This window comes from Balearica regulorum, chromosome 1, assembly GCF_011004875.1.
Source record: "Balearica regulorum gibbericeps isolate bBalReg1 chromosome 1, bBalReg1.pri, whole genome shotgun sequence".
Classification (NCBI taxonomy): Eukaryota; Metazoa; Chordata; class Aves; order Gruiformes; family Gruidae; genus Balearica; species Balearica regulorum.
This window is the reverse complement of record NC_046184.1, coordinates 72,446,037-72,467,581: the sequence shown is the minus strand read 5'-3', so window position 1 is coordinate 72,467,581 and position 21,545 is coordinate 72,446,037. Positions and strand designations below refer to the sequence as shown.

Genomic DNA, 21,545 nt, shown 5'->3' with positions numbered 1-21,545 from the left:
TACTTCAGCTGAATGAGCTCACCTCCAGCTAGAATTACAACTACGTTTATTCATTCTGTGTGAAGTTATGATAGCAATAAAAAGCTCCAAAATATATAAAATGTCTTCATTGGCATTTTAATGGCACATCAGATGTGCAAATAACTGTCTCCAGCAGACAAAAGGCTAGTGCAGCTCCCACAGACTCAGCTAGAGGGAGGCTCCTTCCTTAATATGTACCATCAGGGAGCTCTTACTGCAGCTTTGCTAAACTTACCCTGTAAAGAAAGTAAAGGTATTCTTAATCTAGAGAGTATAATTTATTGTAGCAAGAAGTGGTAGTACAGTTTTCTGCAGCCTGGAAAAGAATGTGGCCAATCTTGGGAAAAGGAGTGAGAATTCATGGCCTTTAGCACTCTTTCCAACTGAACTAAATTTTTCAAAGCACTCCATAGTGATCCCCACAATCAAGAAAGGAACACAGCCATGGTGCAGTGCCAAGGTCTCCTTCTGTTAAGACGAAAGAGCCACAGTGGGATCTGTTAAAAGTTACAGGTGAGCCACAGGTTTGCTCTTTGGTTGTAGACTTAAATGAAACCATAAGGCAGGACATAGATTTGAAATTTGGCCAGACTTCTAGTTCAATTGCAAAGGTACCAGATTGTTCAATATGATTAATCCCAATTGGCAGAGGACACTCGAGGTCCTCATTTTCATAAAATTTTTGCTGTTTCTCAACAGCTCCAGTTTGTGGCTGGCTGAACATTTTTTCTGCTTAAAGACTGAAGCAGTTATAGCGGTCCTTCACTTCTGCGTTGCTTACCCAAATTCCCAGCAGTCCTGCCTTTCAGACTTTAACACTTGCTCTCTGTGCAGACATTAATTCAATTCTAGGAAAAATATCAAGGTTCTTAAAAGATTACTAAAAAAAAAACCCCAAACCCAAGACCTTAAAAATGTTTTTGATAGTTCTGTCATCAAGTAGCATATGACCCTTTAGTACACAAATACCTTTCCTCCAGCTGTTTTTTGGAAAGGAAAGTCTTCCCCTCACAGAACTGATTTTCCATTATTTTAACTTATAACTTAAATTATTCATGCAAGAATGATTCTATCTATTTATATACAAACTGAAAAATATTTTACTTTCTAATGTAGACAGTAAACTCTTTGAATTACCATGTACGTCAGTGTTACCTATAAAGAAACAGTGACGAGTTCAGCTGATTCTTCTAGTGGTTTTCTAAAGCTTCCGTGGCAATATAGCTCAGCAGCAGTAATATATGCAGAGCATTTGCTTGAATTATGAAAAATAAATCTATGCAGAACTTGCTTGATTTTGTCTGCTTCTAAAAAGTCTAAAACTTAAACCAGATTTAAACAAAATAAAGAGGGTATTACATAAGTAGAATCCAGGTATTCTATACTCTAACTGAAGTTCAACTCGAGTTAAAAAACTTTGTAACTCAGACCCCAATTCTGGAAGTGATAAAGTCAAGCCATTGGACATGAAATAGTACTAACTTTTGGTAAACCAAACTGTCTTGCATAACAATAGCTTGCTACCCGTTACCCTAAAAATCTCATTTTATCAGCAATTTATAGCTAATCTCTCGCAATACTTCATGCAGAGTAGGATGTAAGGATACTTCTTGACGTAAAAAGTTTCCTCCCTTCTACAAAATTCACTCAGAAGAACCACAAATGAGACTCAATTCAAGCCTAATGCAATAGACTGCATCTGCTTGTGTAAATTCTGAAAAAAAACCAGGAATACAATAAAATTTAGTCATTGCTATTCTGCCCTATTGTACAGACGGTGATCAGTGGTACAGCTACTTAACAGACAAGACTGTATTAAATGAAGAATCATAAAAATGGTTCAAATTATCTTAATCAGAATAAACTAAAATGCATAGACCAATTCATCATGCTTGCTGTTGTGATTTATAATTAATCCATGACTACATCACAAAGCTTTGTGCTCTAGACATTTAGTTCAGAGGTAATGAGCATGCACAACTCTGATTTCCTTGGAAGCAGTGGATATTCAGCACCACTCAGAAATAGGCCAAGAAGCTTAAAATGAAAAGAGTAATCAGTCTATTATTATGGAAGGAATTGCAAGAGTGGAAATGGAATTATATAACTTGTATTTACCTTTAATCCCTGAAATCTGTCATCACCTAGAAGAAAGTGATTTTACAAAATGTTATTCCACATTGGTTGAGAATCTCCATCAATCTATGATATAAATGCTGTTCTTTTTTTGTGTGTGTGTGACAATAGCGTCATTTCTTTATTTTGATTCATAAGCAGTGGATTTAAGGACCTAACTGTAAAAGAGACATGCCCAAATGTTTCCAACACATGAAATGTCAGCAAAATCAAAAAGAAAAACCCCCAGAATAAGTACGTAGTAATAATAGATTCCCAGTGCTACAAACAGTACCTTGCAGAGATTTCAAGATTGTTAATAAAACATAAAACATTGCAACACATACTTCTTTGCTATGCAGTAAGGGTCATTTTATCATCAGTATGATCCTTTGCATCTAGATTTCCAGGTACTTTAACACAGCTGGGTAAAAAGTAGCGTTATCCATGTTTTACAAGTGGGAAAACTGAGACAGAGGATGCCTGGCTCCAAGTCTCGCAGTGGATCAGTGGCAGAGCCTGGAACGTTTTTCATATCTCTTAATTTCCAGAGATGCCTCACTGAATTTAACACTTTAAGAAAATAGGATGTGTTTCTGAAAACGAACTTAGAAAGCTCAGCATCCGTTAAGATTAATGAATTGAAAAATGCCCACATCCAAGTTTCCCAAAATTGCCTTTGAATCAGTCTATTATTATTCTTACAGCGGGTATGTTCAAGGAAAGTCCTGGAATATCTCTACTAAACAGAAGATGATAAAAGAAAGACTGTGATAATCCCTTGGAATGGTAGAAAACAAGACGACAAAATACAGCAGCTGAGACAAATCATCAGCCTACAGCGTTCGGGGCTGAAACCATATTTTTCTGATAGCTTCAGAGGAGACTGTGAGTCATGGCAACTTCTTTCACCAATTCTCCAAATGAATAGTTTTCCAAGACTTCAATCGTACTGTACGGGAATATGCTTCATATCCTGTCTTTGCTGGAGGAACGCCTGTCTTTGTGGTTGCTTAACCTGGGTTGGCTACCTCAATTTTAAACAGCAGTGAAATCTGTCATTTAAACTGAGCTCTCAGTAGAAATTCAAGCCTGTGAGAGAATCTGAGCTTGAATTCAGCTATTTACTTAGCTAAAAATCCAATAAACTTGTTTCACAGGTTCACTATGCCTTCATTTATCTGTAGTACAAATACACCGCTGATAGCAAGGTAAGTAAACAGTCATTTGGGACCACAGCATATATCCACAAGATCAACTCAGTACAATCTTGAGTTGCCTGCTAATAGTATTGAGATAAAACCAGGTCCTGTTATTGCTGGCGCAGCCATTATTTCAGTTTTTCAGTTTGCTTTTAATATCTGTGCCTGAGGCCTGTTTTGGCTAATTCATAAGCTTGTTTCAGAAGACAAACTTCATCTCAATGGCTGCTTTATTTGGGAATTCCATCTGCACCTCAGGGGGAAAAAAAAAAAAAAAGTACTAGATACTGATGCCTGTAGATAGTAAACTCTAAGATTATATCACTGAATTATTCACAGTAGTCACTAGGGCCTTTTCCCCAGACTTCTTATACAACCAGAACAAAGTTGTCTTGTCTGGGTGAAAAATCAGTCTCTGATAGTTTCATCTTTGCTAACGTCAAGTTTACAGAGGCCATCATTTGAAAGAAAGGGATCATTTACGGGGTGGAGTAAGAAGCCAAGTACAACTAAAACTTGTTTTGCAATACATGATCCACTATGGTTTGGGGAAAGTTGCAGAAAATCAGGTTAAGCTTTAAGAGCAAAGATGTAATTTTAATTCTTTTTAAAAAATATATTTATGACATGCTGGAAGACCAGCAGCAAGTCACAGAAAACTCATTGTTAATAACCACACTATACACCTAGGAATTTCAGTTATGCTGACTGGTTTGTTGCGAGCAGACTGGTAACATAGCCTATTATTAAGAGTGCGTGATACTTCCGATTTATGTGACCTTGTTTGAAGTCCAGGAAAGTCATAAAGAGCTGAAACCACTGAGATTAAAGTTCCCCATGCTCAGGGTATGCCTCAGGCTGAATTTGTTTGGACATTTTCAGCCAAAATGGTTTGGTCATCTCTAAGCACAAAGTCAGAGAAATAACTGTTGTTACTTGTCCCTCCATTCCTCATCTGTTTAAAAAAATAATAAAAAAATCAGGTGGCACTCTCAGGTCATTTTAGTGTTTTGAAGCATTCATAAAATTTTGAAATGCTGAGATTAACATTTGGAAGCAAGTGGTCGTATGTCAGGAAGGGACGCTGTTTCACCCCCTTGAACTGAGCTCTAATTCAATCACGTTAAAAACACTTGAAAAAACAGTTTGCACATGCCGAGCAGAACTTTCTTTGATTTTGCAGTGAAAGCTCCCCCCAAAGAGCTCAGTACTGAGCACACAACTAGCATTTCCAGCTCCTGGAGCATGGGCACCTGAATGGCAAATGTGAAGGTCATCCTCTGTGCCCTCCATTCCCCCACCTTCCAGCTCTGTGAGCAAGTAGCCATTTCACTGAATGCAACACAGAAAAGAGATTTCAGGGCAGGAAAAGAGAGGATTGGGCAAGGACCAGGACAAAGGGGAGAAAAGGCACTGGGGCTGGATTTCCATGTGATTGAGTAGACCACTGAGGAGAAAGAATTTCTGGTGTTTCAATAATCCCTCAGTCCAAGAGCCAGGGAAAGAGCAGAATATAATTTGCTTCTGAAACACTGAAGTGTTTGTGCTGTGGAAACAGTCTCTGCTTTCTGAAAAGAAATATTGCTGAGTTTTGGATTGGCAAAAAAAAGCAGTTGTTGGGTGCTAGGGGAAAAGGTGGAGGGAAGATGTGTCAGCTTGGATTTGAATGAAAAGATTCCTGATGCTCAAGAAAATATTCATATATTTGAAACATTGTTTCTTGGCTGGATCCGGTGTTAAAACAGAGTTCTACAGGAAGAAAAGGAAAAGCCTTTTTCTTGTGGTAGGTGAAGGCTGACCAAAACTTGGATTTTAAGCCTGTATCTGTCAAAGCCTGAGTAATCATTAAAAATATAATTTTTAGCAGTAGTCATTAATACTGTGCTTTGGCTTTATAGATGTCAAACGTACGATTCTGCAGAAATCCTAGCTGCAACTCATATGAGGAGCTAGGCACTGAAATGATAAAATCCTGATACAACAGCCAGGAACCTGAAAAAATGCAGAGTTCCCATATTAAAAACTAGTGCGTAATTTCAACTCAAGCCTGCCTTGGGCTTCATGTTCTCTAGGAATAAAACGGGAACCATATCAGTCCCTCACCTAATGGGTTTGGTGTGAAGCTAGAAGAAAGCCTATGCAGTGCTCAGACCTTCAGTGATGAGCACTGCCAAAAAGCACAAGGAGAAATAATTAATTCTCTCTTCAGATAGGGTTTTAGTAATGGGGTACAGAAAAGGCCTTCTGCCAAACAGTGAAATTAGTACAAGATTATTAAATGAGCACCATCTTTCTTGTGCACCAAATGAAGCAGGGGCCCTGTCAGAAAAATAGTATAGCATCATAATTAAAACTGGCCTTATATATGGCAGAAACTCGGAATTAAAATTGCGTAGGCAGGAGTGTGCAGGCTGGGAATTACTTCATGGATTCTTCATTTTGCAGGCTTAATAAGGTTGTTTGTTTAAAACCTCACTTACTGTTAGTATTTTAAAATCTACAATGAAGGAATGGATAGTTTCTCCATGCACTATACAGCCTTTTTCACTTGACTTATCTCTTCTTTTAATTGACTATGCAGAGTCAAAGCTAGGTCATGCTGCAATAATGAGCACAGACTTGCATAAAATGCATATTCCCAATTGTATACAACCTACTTACATCTGTTATGTACTCCAAATGCCTGACTCTACACTAGATACTTTAACATGGTCCATAGTCAGCTCCTCCCTTTTCAGCAAGGCACCTCGTACAGCAGTGACGCTCTTAAATTCCATAGTTTCCTTAACAAAAGGTGTCAAAGTAATTTCTGTTTATTAAATGAACCTTTCCGCCTCTTTTGAAGGTCATTTTCTTTTCAGAGGTTAAAAGCATGACTGACTGAAGGATGTTTACATCTTTCCCAAAAGGATGTTGAATTTTGTCACAAATGCTTATGGAATACTTTAAGGTTTTCTGGGTTAAAAAAACCCCACAACAAAACCTTCTAGAGTACAGAGCATTCACAGGAATTACTTTACCTGTCTTGTAAATATATCCACCTCTGGATCTTAAGAAAGCAGCTGTTTAACATCTCATATAAACATCACAGTGAGAAACAGGGCTGGAAGAAAAGGAAATGACTGTGTCTAACTGCAGACAATTGGAAAGACAGAACATAATTAACCAAGATGGAATTTTCCCTGCACCCTAAGACTGCCACACCTAAACGAAAACAAAACCAAAAAATGCAATGAGATGCTTACATTTCCAGAAACAGACAAGACTTTAGGTTTTTCTTATCACCCTAAACACTGCAACTCTAGCAAGAAAGTTTTCTGAGGCACAAATTCAGTATGAGCTTCGAAACAGCTTCTATTACAAATGCAAGAAGGAAATAACTTGTATTTTTGCTTTGACGGATTTGTTAGCTCTAATCCAAGAAAGTGAGTAATAGAACACATTCCCTACTGTTAGAGAAAGCCAGAATTTTAACCAGGTCCTTAACCAGACTTCAATGAATCCATTTTTCATTGTTCATGTCTCTCTAAACTAGATGTAGGGATGGCTTCTGATTTCTCCTGTTTTAAAAGCAAGCTTCCTCAGCCAAAAAATCCTCTACAAAACAGGAAAATAAACAGAAACCCCAGACAAACAGATCTGATGATCCTCTGTTTCTTCTTACAGTGAAAACAGCAGCTTTTTTTTTACATTGTCTCATTACAATCAGATTATAAGAGACAAAATTAAACTAAAAAAACACCTCAAGATTTAGAAGACATTCATAACCCAAAGACAGAGCTTATAAACTGTTCAGTATCAAAGGGGCATAAAGTCAGCACATAACTATAGAAAGAGTCAGGTTTACAGCTACTGAGCTTACCACGGGCGTTACGAACCTGCTCATTTCTACAGGAGTATTTTGGCATTGTGTAGTTGGTAATTTGATAGTGCTTTCACAAAGCATAGCTATTTATTTTATCTGCATAATAGAAGGACACATCTGTTCAATTTATTCATTCAGGCCAATTTCCTTCCAGCCTTAGATATGAAGAAAGTAATTTTCAACATTTTTTTCTTAACCTAAGAGAAAGAAAGGCAAAATGTTGGCGCTCAGTCTTTGTGGCAGATCAGAGCAGCAGGAGACGGAACTTTTTTAGAAATTTTTCAAATCTCTGGTTTTGAAATACTTTCCAGCTTTTGGGCATTTTGTTGAAATATTCACAGAAGACTCCTATTCATGTTTGAGTTAAAAAAAAAAAAGACAAAAAAGACAGAATACTCCACACCTGATGGAAAACTGAATCTTGGATTTTTCTCTGTTTGCTCTTCTGTGCAAAACAAATCACGCTAAAGTAATAAGCAACTTTTAAAGTGATACCTTTACATAATCAGAGCTGAAAACAATAGGTTTGAATATGGCTACATCAAATTAAATGAAAGACTGACCTGCTTCGAAATATATCTTCCAGCTTAGGCTAGAGCAAGGCAACTCAGAGACTGCTATGTGAAAGATGGTAAAGAAAACATGAATTTACAGAATAACTGTCCTGTAAATTACAGTATTTCTTCATCCTGGATTTCATAATTGGTTTCAGTTCTGGTAATCTGGTTTCAACAGCACATTATGGAAGAGTACGTCATTGCTCGCCTGTTTGTTCTGCAGAATTAACCTTCCATTTACCAAAATTTTAAATTCTTTCACTTTCCCTAAACTTGATCCTAATAAGAAAACAAAGAGACATCTGGGCATTTTGTTTCCTAAAGTATCTCCAGAGTAGTCTATGACTAAGAAACAGCACAGGCATTCACTGAAACCGCCTAGGATGCAAATTGCAGCAGTGAAATCTGTAGAGTAGGACACTATGGGACAAGAAACCCCTTACTACTGATTTATACCAGTTCAATACTTACTGTTTCCTTATTTAAACTTACATATTGACACCTAAGCTGAGATAGTATAAATTATTTCTGAAATAATGAAAACAAAAAATAAAGAAAAGGCCTCTAGCACAAGAACTTGACAATCCTGGTCAGACATATGGGTGAGTAGAGTATGGGGAGTTTTTTGGTAGAATTCAAGAAGTTGATCAGAAATATTTAAGTTTTATATAACTCCCTTTCACTGTCATAACCTGTTTCATAAGCAACGAATGAAAATTTTTCTAAAGTCAGCTGCAATTAATTTTACCACCTTTTGTTTTATATAAACTAGTCAATCTATATCTTTCAACATGCACTGCACACTTGAGATTTCATTAAACAAGGTCAAAGATGAGATTTGTGATGTTTTCAACTTACAAATTTTGTTCTAATAGTATTCTAACGTGTAAAGGTAACTGTGTAGATTCCACGCACAGTAAGAAAGAAAATTATTTATATTCATTATTCTGCTCTGATTGATTTTAATCTCTTCAGTCTCTACTTCTTAAGACTAAATCATGGGGTGGGGGTGGGGGTGTGTGTGTTGTGTATGTGTGGAAATCAGTACAAAAGTATCCATAATGTAGAATGGACTGTGGAGAAGGCCATTTCTGAAGTATTTGAAATTATCTAGTCAGCTGAACAGAATTTTGAACTTATATCTTTTCTGATTTTTCTTGCTGTTATCATAGTCTGGCATGTTTTCCATATGGAGCAAATCTGAAGAGAAAATAAATAATGTTTTGGAGCTTGGTTTCCAAAGAAAAGTGTACATTTTATAAACGTAAGTTTATGTACTATAGAGGAAGCTAAAGATTATAGCTTCAGATACCTTCAGGGTATTCTATCTTGATAGTAAAGCAACAATCTTATCATCAACCTGACTTCAAGAGCTTGTTCCTTTCTAAGTTATAGTTCTTCAAAGGGGAATAGACATACCTGCGTGAATGAAATTTGCAAGGCTGAACCTTTAGCTCCCCAAACCCAATAACACTTATAACTCTGAATGACTCTGCACACAGGATCAGTCATCTTGATCTCATCTGGGTACTCTCAACAGACTGCAGAAAAAAAAAAAAAAAAAAAAAGTGGAGTTTTCCTTGAAGTTATTCAAATACACGTCTATTCAAGATCAATGCATTGGTTTGCAATCTGGGAAATGCCATGAGCTGACCTTCACGTATAAACTTCCTAGGAGCTTCAGTATTCCTTTATTTATTCAATTAATCTGGTAAAGTATAGAATCTCTATTTTTTTATGCAAGAATAATTCCCACTCCATAGTGCCAGATGTTTTTCTGGATGTAATTTCAACATTGTGTATCTTATTTGATGCCTTTGATTAAATTTGTAATGCATTTAAAATATCAGTGTGTCCAATCAAGTGTAAAGAGACATGAAAATGAAGTGACTCATGCGATGGGAATTAAATCTAACACTGCCTTGTCACCTATGCTTTTGGAGATGGATTTCATTTACAGCTTAAGCAAATCTGTGCTTCTGTCACACATCACCAGCAATGCAAACAGACTAGAAAATACATATTGTACACTCATTAAATGTGGATTTGGATTGCAGAAATCTTACGATATATATTTTTAAACAAACATCTTAGGTTCTGTGGTTGAGCCATAGCTGCTCTCTCCTTCTTGAAAAGTAAGAAAATGCATAAAACTAGTACTTTATCTCAAGGATTTTGTAGAAATACCATAATTAAAACTTGCAAAGCTCCCTTAAAAAGAGAACTAATTTGACAGTATACTAAACAAGGCCTGTCAGAAGCCCTTCTTTCCAAAGCATCTTCATACCAACACTCAAGTGAGCTTTAAAAGAGGAAAAGCCTTTGTTAAATTGAGGGCTGGACAAATACAGCAGCTGAACCTTAAGCCTCTGTAAGTTAACAGCAACAGAACAAGGCTGGTGTCAGTGCAACAGAGTTTCTGTATACTGGCTGAAGATGTAATTCAGTATCTAAGGAAAACAAGCTAAAATGACAGGGACAGGAATAGTAAGAACAGTTTCCCACTGCATCTCTGTGCTTTATTTCTGTTCACTTTCTCTCTCCATCAGTGTCTCCGATTCAATTAAAAGAAATTCCTGCATTTAGTTTTGTTTCTTAATGTGGTGTGCTTGCACTATATACGCAAAAGAATTACAAGAGTTAGGGCAAGATAAACCCCATCTACAACAAAATTTAGCCCTGGTCCGATGATAGGCCAAAACAAAATTTGCATCCAAAATTCAGCCTAAGGATGGCAGGGGTTCACGCATGCACGCTTAGCTGGTAGTGCAACGTTGCATGTGTCCCTGCAACAGCCGTGCACACTGTTGGGGTAATTCACTTCCTTCATACCAATATATCAGGAACACTGGAGAAGTCGCCACTTACTAGAGGTGTCAGATGAATAGCACGCTCTATAAAACAAGTGCTGCCTGCAAAGTTTCAGGTCAGCTTCTGAAAATGCCTGCAGCACTGGGCTTCCTCACTGGCCGGGCCTTAAGGGACAGTCCTGAGGCTGGGAGCTTCCTTTCTGAGACTGTTAAGGCTGACATAGTGGATTTTGTGGTCAGACCATCTGGCCACTAGAATGACATAATCCACCCTTTTCGTGCGGGCAGTCAGGAAGCATGAATCTCTCTCTTGCTCTTGGGAGGAAAAAAGGGAGAATAAGGAACTGGGATGAAAGACCAGCTGGTTGATTCACTTAAATGACCACTGACATATACAAGCTGTCCCCGACTCCATGTTTTCTCAGGTTTGTTTACATATGCTATCTTCATCACAGGTAGTATAATGGAAAGTAACACAATGCTGATAATAACAAAAGGCCAGAAAATAAACAATCAAACATTTACACATCATCTATTTGAAATGCCATGTTAGAGAGGTGGAGTCACTAAATTACTTTTGCAGTGATCTTTCGTGCTGCTTGTAGGGTTAATTAGTAACAGGAATGATGCTGAATTACTAAAGCCTCACCACACATTTTATGTATCTTTCTAGCCTGATGGGAACTGAGTTACACAAATGATCTTCCTATCTGTGATCCTTCAAGGTACAGTCATTTTGGTAATACTCAGAAGTGGTTTCACTGACTTCCATTTCATAACTATTCCGGATTGCAAAATTAATTTGGTACAGCTTTGTTCCTTTGAATAATACGGTAAGTAAAAATTTACTTACCAAAATTATGACATTTCTAGATTTCAGTTAGGATGCACTACGTATTCTGTCCTGAAATAAAGGGTGTCACAAAGAGGCAGCATTGGGCAGGACAGAGAAGTGAGACTTCCAAAGTAATTATGCCGACAGTAATTTTCTGTTTTCCTTTCTTATTATTGTGACTGTATTTGCTCAATCACAAGCTTTTCAGCTTTTCCTCTTCCCAAACCAAAATTCTTCATCTTAATAAGGTCACAAGCATGTGTTTACAACCTCAGAGTCTATTGTCTCAGAAATGTTTATGTGGAATGTTGTCCTCTTTTTTTTTTTTTTTTTAAAGTCTTTATGCAACAAACCTTTATGAAAAAATACTGAGGTAGCAGAGCCCAAATAGCTGTATTTACTAAAAATACACAGTGGGTAGAAGATCTCTTGCTTTGGCAGACTTAAATCCAGAACACAGACCACCGCTACAAAATTCATGAGAAATTTTAGACGCTACTGTCACATTCTTGAAAATTGGTGTGCTTAAGTAACAGTTTTACAGGTGGCTATATACTGGCATCTAGTATAAACTCATATACTAATTTGTGCTTTTCTCCCCCAACTTATCACTGGAGAAGTAAAAGCAGAGAACCAGGGAGGTCAGGTAACAACAGGCCCCAACAGCTGTAGGGTGAATACGTGGCTCCTTGCTCTCTCCACCCCATGGCAGTAGATGTCACATGACAGGCACCAGAAGAAAAGTCAGCAAAAACTTTATCAGCCCTCAAGCTATTCTTTCCATCTGTGCATTTCTGCACAGCTTCTGATCACGTTTTCCCATTGTGTTACTAGCTTTCAGGATTTATTGCTATATGCATGACATTTGTTTTATCTTAAGACTTGAACAGCTGGAATCAAGAAAACCAGCATTTCACATTTTCATTTTTTAATACCGACCCATTTCTCCTGATCATAACACAGAGCATCAGAATAACTCAGCAACAGGAAAGAAAAAAATAATTATTTTTTCAGGCCAATTTCACAATTTGAATGGGAAGGGAGAGTGGAAGTCAGTTTTCAGCTTGAGATTTTTTTAATCTAGAGGCAAGCAACACATTTCTGCTACTGTTCAGGAGAAGCAGTTGCTCTTACTATGAGTAAAACTTTGCAGAGAAAGATGCTGTTTTTCAAGAGGATGAAATTTGAGAAGTGAAGATATACATGTGACATTTGCATCACAAAAGTAAGTTTAGATTTGAATGTTGGAACACTTTATCAAACTTTAAGATAATTCCTGTTTCTGAAAGTCACATTTACATGGGCAATTTTGCACAATACATTTTATTAATCGTCACTTCAGACACATGTAAGTGAAAGTTAAGGAAGTATTAGAAACTACAGTTGCTGTCAAAAAGAATCTGCAGCTTTTCTTTAACTGCAATATATTTTCATTATTCATCCAGATGTAATTTCTTCAATGGCTTTCTGGGTTAGAGAAACAGCAAATTCATTTGAGGGCTATGGCTCATGTCTTCAGAAAACACGTGGCATATACTTCTGCTATGTCACTTACCAAGAGGATGCACTCAGAACTAGCTGATAATGAAAGAACCATGTAGGAAAAAATCTTAACCTGAGGAATTTAGAGGTCAAAAGGGAATAATCCGTGAAATTCTCTTGGGCCAATCTCTTTGTTGGTGTAAGAAAGGGAAAGCATGTACACTGATTACATCAGAATTGCAACAAGTTATATTGGGGAAAAAATAGCCTAACTAAAACAACCCACTAATAAATACAGTTAGCACACTGGCCTCTGAGAACAGCTGCTGAAACAGAGAGCACTGTGCCCTTTCTCATGTCCTAAGCAGACAAAAATATATACCTCTGTTTTACACTACAGCTGCCCATATCTAAATGTGAAAATAGGGGGGAAAGGTGAAGAAATAGGTTCAAAAGTATGTGTCTAGAGAGGTCTGGGGCATTTATGTGTAGAGATTTATTTACAATCTTTTTTTGTTTTGTACTAGGTGTGGTAATGCCCTCTTTGTCCATCCTCAAAAGAGTCTGAAAGACACCAACATTTGCAAGAAGGCAGCAAAGGAGAGGAGTATATTATTACTATTAAGTGTAAACAAAGATCAATTTACTCCATTTCTTTCCAAAAGACTTGAACAAGAAATCCTCCCTCAGAGACAGAGACATTTTCTGTCTCCTCACTGCAGGTAGTTCAAAGGAGGCCAAGGAAATAGAATCTCATCTACTTTTTACTTCCAGACTGAGCCCCATGTTTTAAGCTTGGCACAAGGACTTCACTACCTGAGGCTTTGAGCTTTGGCAGCAGATTTCAAGGAGGGCTCAGAGGTCTCAGAAGACCATCCTACTTCCCTGCTATGCTGCACATCCTACTGCAAGCACACAGAGGTCAACCTCATGCCTTCTCCTCTCCACCAGTCTCTATGGTACCCGTGTTTTAGTCCTTTTATTTTTGCCTCTTAAAAAAACAGAACTTCTGTGTTAAAAAGTTGTTCGTGTGCCCCATATTCATGATTCCCTTCAGGCAAATCTTTTTCTGGCTTGTTCAGAAAAAGCACTCTGGAAAATTTGTGATACAACCAGCAGAGCCCATGCCCTTTCATTTATCCTAGCTAGACTCCAAAGAACTTCTGCTGATTTAAACAGCAAAGCCTAAGGGTCATGACCCCTTTCCTTGTCCTAAAATAAGTTTGCAGAGGCCAGCCTTGTGCCCGACTTTTTTGATAAAACAAAGAGAGGTTCAAAGAATTCCTGCAAATGGTTCCATTCACTCAAAACAGAAAAATCTACCTGGAGGCAAGCACTCTTCAGTCACTAATACCGGATTGAACAGGAGAGCAAGGGAGGAGCTCTGACTTCTGTCTGTGACTCTACGGTGAAAACTCAGACTCCTCAAAAGCGATAGTCCCCTGTCTCAGTACTGAGAACTTAGTGAACCTGTCTCACAACTTAACAAAATTTGGAATAAACTTTCCAAAGTAGCCTAGAGAAAAAGAGAGATCCTTCTTATATTTGTTATGTATTGAGAGATATTAAGCTAATATTTAACAGATAGTGACACCACAACCTGAGACTTTTTGGAGCACAGTAGTAGAAAGCTAAGCAATTATTTCTAATGCTACTTATTTTCTGGAAGCAGCTAGTTTAACTGCTGATATTAGTTACCTCTGGCCCACAGCAGCTTCTTCCTTGTGCTGAGGGATGTATAAACATAGCTTCTTGTTTGACTTGAAAGACTTCAGGCAACTTGAAGCTTAAAGAGGTCTTCTGGGGTGCGTTGAACATTCCTCCCACTAGATCTATGGCCATTTACATCCTATACTTCCCCACTGCATAGGGGTCATTCACTCATTCTTGAAACACAGGTCATGAACATGGCTAGAGGTAGACTAGGTTCAAGAGAAGGACCAGGAGTTAATTTTGGCAGATGTATTTATCAGTGTACAAAGCTGAACAGCTGAAAGATGATTTTCCAATATGTAGAGTTAAAGCATATAAATTCACATTTTTCTCCCTAAGGAAAGAAGTCAGTTAACAAAACTCAGCAAATTTAGAGAAAACTAATTATACTCTTGTTCCAGATAGCACTGGATATTTTGGACTAGGAAAGTTTAACAGAGTTGAACATAAAGTGTACTAAGCAGGTGTTTTTTATTAAGATTGCTGATGTCATGCGTTACTTGGAAGCCACACAAAGCATGCAGGGAACATTGTGAAATGAAGTTAACGAGAGGGTCACACACTCTGTAGCTTCTGTAAGTAGAGCTTGCAGCATGACATAGAGGTTTCTTGCCTTCCTCCAGAGTCTCTCCTCCACACTCCCCATCTGTCCAAATCAACCTTTGTTACAAAGCCTCCTTCCCCCTTCCCAGAGGTGCTGGGTCTTCCACATCTTTGTCTCCTCTACTGTCCCAGTTAATATGCAAAATTTGTCCCCATTTGCTTGCACTGTCCCATTCCACAGCAGTGAGTCCTCCCCATGCAGCACAGCACCTCCTCATCTCCGGCATAGCAGGATCCTCCAGGTGTACCTTATAGAAACTCCTGATGTTGCAGACCCCCTCCTTCCAGTCCCCACCTCACCTCTTACTACCTTCTTACTGGCCTTGAACTTGTCCCAGTATTCCTTCTTTCTTGGCAGCCAAATCTCCAATTTTTTCTGGTCTACAAGGGCCAGAGAAATTTGCTTTTGTGCAACCCATTTGTCTCCAATAACAGCAGTCTCTTTCCTTGCCTCTACATACTCCTGTTCACTCTTTCTGTCCCTGATGGTATTTGAGCTGTTGTGTCTCTTTACCAGAATATTCTAACCCCACAAACTACTCTTCCACACTTTCTGGTATCTTCCATTTTCCCCTCCATCTCCCACCACTGACACTTTCATAGGAGGCAGTCCATCAGAATAACAACATATTAAACAACTGTGAGAAGGAGACGACATTTCTGCTCTGCTGTACAGGAACCATTAACCAGGTCTTTGACTTAAAAAGACTGAAACTGGCTGTACTTGAGAGGAAGCAGGAGCTCCATGTGTCTCTTATTTTCTCTTATTGCTTTTCTGTGTAATCAACAGGGTTTTGGCTATCAAAACCTGTAACTTTCCCTAAAGTTTTGAAAGTGGTCAGATGTGATGTTCAGAAGTTACTGTTTTACAGACATACAGAGAAATGCCATTGAGTTCAGTTTGTGGCCTCTTGAACTAAACCAAATACCGGAACAGAGGTCCTCCTGAAATAATTCCACTCCAGCTGAAAAGTAAAATAGGACCCTACTGGGTTCCAAAACACAGACAGTGAGGTTTCTGAAAGTGCACTTATGTAAGACTTCAAGAAAATTTAAAAAAAAAAAAAAAAAAAAAAAAAAAAAAAAGAAGTAGCCCCTACCCCATGATCAAAGCTGACAATTAAGCCCCACTGAATTTTGTATGCAACTGGTTTTCTGGATCCAGTTGCAGGTCCTTCATATTTACTAGGCTTTATATTTACAATTCTGTGTAAATCAGAGCCAGATCTAATCATCTACAAGGCCTGGAGGTCAGAGTTACATTTAGGGTTCTTTCCTATCCCATTTTGTAGGTGGAGACCAACTGCAAACTTGAAATCAGACAAATAACTCAGAAGTTCTGGGCTTGCAGTCTCAGACCATATTTTTTTCCTTATTTTAATTAACAGCAAAAAATACATTACCATTATTTCTTTTCCAGTATAACAGAATAGAAAATTATGACATGATTTAGAATTTTGTTGTTGAACTGGCAAACAAAAAGGAAAAAAATAAACTGGAGCTGTACACTTCAAAGACACTTTGTCCCACACAGACTTTTTCAGTCTGTTCTTTATAAAGCAGACTGTCTGTCAAAAGTGACAAAGAGCTGTTCTTTGAAAAGCAAAGGCTGCTCATGGGATCCTGCATCCTGTACTACTGAACTCACTGACACCTATACAAAAAATTTGCATTGACTGGATTGAATATGCTCCATAATGAAGAAGAGACTGCTGCATAGCTGAATGTTAAGCGTAGTTCCAATTTTAAAGCTGTACTCCAAGAAGCATTTTAAAGCATAATTTGTACATTTTCATTTACAACTATTTATTTCTCTTCTTCAGGTTCAAGAGAAGACATGCAAACATTTATCCTGTGCTCTGGGCACATTTGATATTCTTGTAAACTGACAGGAACAAATATCCCCCTCAATTATTGCTGATGATATTTTAAGTGAAAAAAAGCCTGTGAGACAAGAAGAAATTTTCCGTAGCCCACATTTGCTCATAGGCCCTCTCAAATCAAAGAAATTGCAACTTTAGCATTTCTGTCTAAAACTGGTATGCAGAAGGTTAGTCAATTATCAAATTATATAGAAGCTTTGAGAGCAAGACCAACATCTCGGAACCCACTCAAAATCTCAGAGTTAGCCAATTTAATGATATAATGATCAGGAAAGACTTCAGCTAATAACTATGTATCTTCTCCCAAATATATTTAAGACATAGTTCCAAGCAGAAAGGCCTACAATAGTCAGATTTTCAGATGAGGGAGGCATGATTAGGGGATGGGGATCTGGCAGCCAAAAGTGAAGATCAGATGCCAACTGCAGCCAAATTCAAATAAAAGAAAGCTGTCCTGGCCACTGTTTGATCATTGTCACCCAAGGATAGCTACAGGCGTGGTTGTATTCCTAAGCCACAAACACATGCAAGGAAATACTCTTGATCAGAGAGACAAAATTTCAATTTTATTCTAATTTTCAGCCTATCAAGAGTAGATAGATGTTCCCTGAGAGACTGGGATATAACCATCTGAGAGAAAAAGCAAATGATGAATTCAACCATAGATGAAAGATATCTCAATCACTTACTCTTCAGTAACATTCTTACTGGCCTTGGAGCCATCCCAATATGTTAATGCAAAGGAAGACAAAATGAACCCTCTATGAAGGATCTGATTAGAGCATACATGAGGAGTAAGACTTAAAAAAACCCCAAACCCAATCAACCTCTTGAACGTTATCGTTTAGATTCCCCCTTACAAGGCACAAAAAATGAAAGAACTTCACATTGACTATGTATTCTTCCCAGTCATGAGAGAGAAATTAATGTCCTCTTGAAGTCAGAGGTAAGACAAAGCACAGCTCTAATAATACCATCAGGATTTTAAAAGCACATATGAAGAGATTAAACTCACCATCTGTATGGCACCTGGACTACTATCCAGATTACTGGGGCAAAGAAGTGCAAGTAACTCAAACAAAACTTGCTCACGAGCATGAACAGTAAGGAAATACAGGCATAAAATGGCACCGGACTTGACTGTCAACATCCTGCAACCATATCATGAGCAATAGCTGTACCTGTGTTCCTTTGAGTTTCCCAAAAGGAGGAGGAAGAAATGACTGCTGATCAGTATATCAGGTTTTTCCTTTTCTGCTGTTATCAGGGGATGTGCAACTGTGGAGCCAGAGCTTGGATCAAGCCCAAAGGCTCATAATTTAGCCAAGCCACCTTTGTCTATCTTGTACTAAGCACTGCTTATTGGTCAAAATTAACTTTAAAAAAATCAGTATGCCTTCTGCTATCTTCCTTAAAAAGAATAAAGCATTAAAGAATTGGAAGTGAAGAGGTGAAGGAGAAAGCAAAACCACCTCTCCCCAGAAAACACATCAAAAGATCACATATGCAGTTATTTCAATTTTCCCTCTTGTAATTGATTTAATTCACTTCCACATGACCTGTGTTTCTTCGTTTCCCAATAAACTGCTGAAGTTACATCAGCATAAAAAAGTAGCTGCTCCTTAGACATGTGAAAGTCAATGCAATGGGATGAGAGATGGCAACGCCCAAAACTATTTTATAAATCCGATTATCATTTATTGTGTTCTGAAATTACTTGCCTGACAATATATCTCTTTGAAGATGTTTTGCTTTCAGGCAGCACAGCTTACTCAACTTGTCTCTGTGTTTTATCTTTTGTATGTGTGTTTTATCTTTTATATATTTATATTCTTATAAACACTACATACATATTATAAATTACTCTGATGATGCATCTTGCAACTGGGCTTCAGCCACACGTTCTGCTGAAACCCTTAAGACAGTCACTGGAAGATGAGTTACAGTCTACAGCAGATATGTACTTGGGCTTCACAAATATAACTAAGGTGTTCCCTATGACACAGGCATATTCATTTCTGTTTACCTCATGGCTGAAAGTCTCATTTAATATTAACCTTTGTTTGGGTCTTACTAGGCAGATCTAGAAATCAAGTATCTTTTGGTGTTGGTTTTTCTCTCAGAGGTATCTGTTCTCACTGAAATTAAGCTTAGCCAGCCAAGGTTTGTAGTTTATATTAAAAACCAGTACCAATCCACACTTATACAAAAGAAAGAAAAACAGGAGGAGTTTGAAAAACCTAACCACCTTCCCATTCTATTGAAATTTCCCAGCAGGTTGGCAGCCTGATCTTGGGTTTCTTGTGTATGAAGTTCATAAACCCCATCTTCCTTCTAATACAGGAAGGACACCAACTAGCTATGCTACCTAAGACATGCAACTGGACCTCTCATTTACCAGCGACAGAGTTACTTTTTGAGGTAAATACCATTTTAAGAGCCAGACAGAATTTTTCTGCTGAGTAGCCACATAACAAAAATAATATTGTATCCTCAAAACTGAAATTTTCTGCAATGAAAGTAATTTTTTTAAAAAAAATACGTTTTCAAGAAAACCAAAAGAAAACTTTTTTTTTTAACTCCAAAATTAACAACATTGGGGTTTTTTTTAAGTTGACTCAAAATGTTTTTTTCACTTATGTGTCCTTTCTGATGTAGCACAGCACTTTCAAAGGTCGCGTTTGTATCTGGCTACCTTCTGCTCTGGTACTGAGAGCTGACGTCTACCAGAATTCAATCTATCTAGATGCAGGGGACCAAGCTGCAAGGTACATTAACCAGACTCACGGTATGGAGTGTGTTGTGGGAGATGAAGCCCAGACAACAACTATGATAAATTCCCATTGTTATTTTATTTATTCTCCCACAGTTCATATGTGGTTGCTCGGTCTTCAGGATGACTGAGTTTCCTCCATACCTTTCTTCTATTTTACTATAGGAACAACAAAAAATGCATTTTCATTATATAAGTTTTACTGTGGAATCCTTATTATTACAAGGGATGAGACTTATCCATCTATAAGCAAAGAATGCCCAAGAGTTTTTGGAGTTATTTCAGGAAGTATTTTTTTCCCCCAAACAGCATTTGAATATCTTAAAAATACTGGCTACGTAATTAATTTAGTTATATGGTATGTTACATAAGTGTGTGAGATCCTTGAAAACTAGATTCTACTGAGGGAAACATATTTTATGAAGAAAGTGCTAATTTTCTCTTTTAAATTTTCATAAACAAGCATTCAAAAATTCCATAGTTTTAAATAAATGCTGTATAAAAAGCTTCTGTCCTTAAACAGAAACAATGCCATCTGTCAGTAATATAATTTCTATTTCTCAAAATTTTGCCATGACTGTGCAACTAATAAAGTATGGCAGCAGAAAACAGCACAAGAGTCCAGTTTATTAAGACTTTAGCAGGGTTTCTACTTCTCTTAGAAACTGAGCCTTGTATTTCCACTAACAACAGTTTTGGGGTGTACACTCAAAAAAACCTCCCAAAACCAAACCACCCCAAAAAACACCCAACCACAAACCAAACCCAAAACCCCCCACAAACCAGCAAGAAGAGCGTAGCAAGATCCTTTCTCAAACTGAGCTGAAGCATAAAGAAGTCACTTTTAATATTCCTAATTTCTTCTGGCAGCACCAGCTAATGTCCTTTGCCTTAGGAACTCTGCTTTTATGTTTTCCAAGGCTGGGTGGAAAAACATCATATTTTCTAGGTCACATATTATGTGGTTTCTTATCCAGTAAAGTCCTGCTCAACAATTAGCTAGTTCTCCTTTTGACACCAGGATGCTGGTGTCCTCAATCTGTACCAGCAAACTCAGATGAAATCAGCAGCCATTTCTTATTCTTAATGGTTTTACTATGTAAATATCTATGTTTGGTTTGGATAGCTTATGCACAAGGCTCATAAAAGTGGTAGTGCATATCAGAATTATTGCATATGCTACTTCATGGCACTGTTGCCACCTCACTTTCAATTTATTTAAGCTGCTTAGCAACAATTGTAAGTCTGTCCTGTAGACAATAACTCCAATAGGCAATGCATACAGAACTGACCTGGCTGGTGGCTGTACCAGACTCATAGTACTTCTTGTCTTCTCCATCAAACAGATATTTTAAGCAACCTTTTGTAAAAAAAAATCACACCACTTAGAGAGCTTATTGTCACATTTCAAAAAGTCTGCCCTTTAATGTGCTTAATAGAGTTCTGCATTGGCATCTTGGGGTGCCTCTTATCACTGTTTCTTTTATCTCTGAACTTTAAACTGTGCCCTTTCCCATATTCTGTCCTACTGCCTTGGTTTACATGTCTCTGTTTACTTCTCATTATGCCTAATAACTTCATGAGATGGATTGTAATTGAACAATCAAGCTTTATTACAGAAAACAAACAAAAGAATAGAGAAACTCATCCCAATGAACAATCCCCTCCTCTCCACTTTCCTTGGAG

The 21,545-nt window shown here is 37.8% G+C and overlaps 1 long non-coding RNA gene across 2 annotated transcripts in view; it reads right to left on the bottom strand.

Moving 5' to 3' along the window:
* The window catches only part of LOC142602566 (uncharacterized), a 46,752-nt gene extending 38,898 nt beyond the window's left edge, over positions 1–7,854 (bottom strand). The window contains exons 1-2 of one of the 2 annotated variants that reach the window (XR_012836315.1): positions 7,767–7,834; positions 6,359–6,441 (exon numbers count right to left, since the gene is read on the bottom strand). This is a non-coding gene — a long non-coding RNA (uncharacterized LOC142602566). Of the gene's footprint in view, positions 1–6,358; positions 6,442–7,766 lie in introns of both variants that reach the window. The other variant, XR_012836317.1, reaches the window with a different exon arrangement.
* Positions 7,855–21,545: the final 13,691 nt, after the last annotated feature.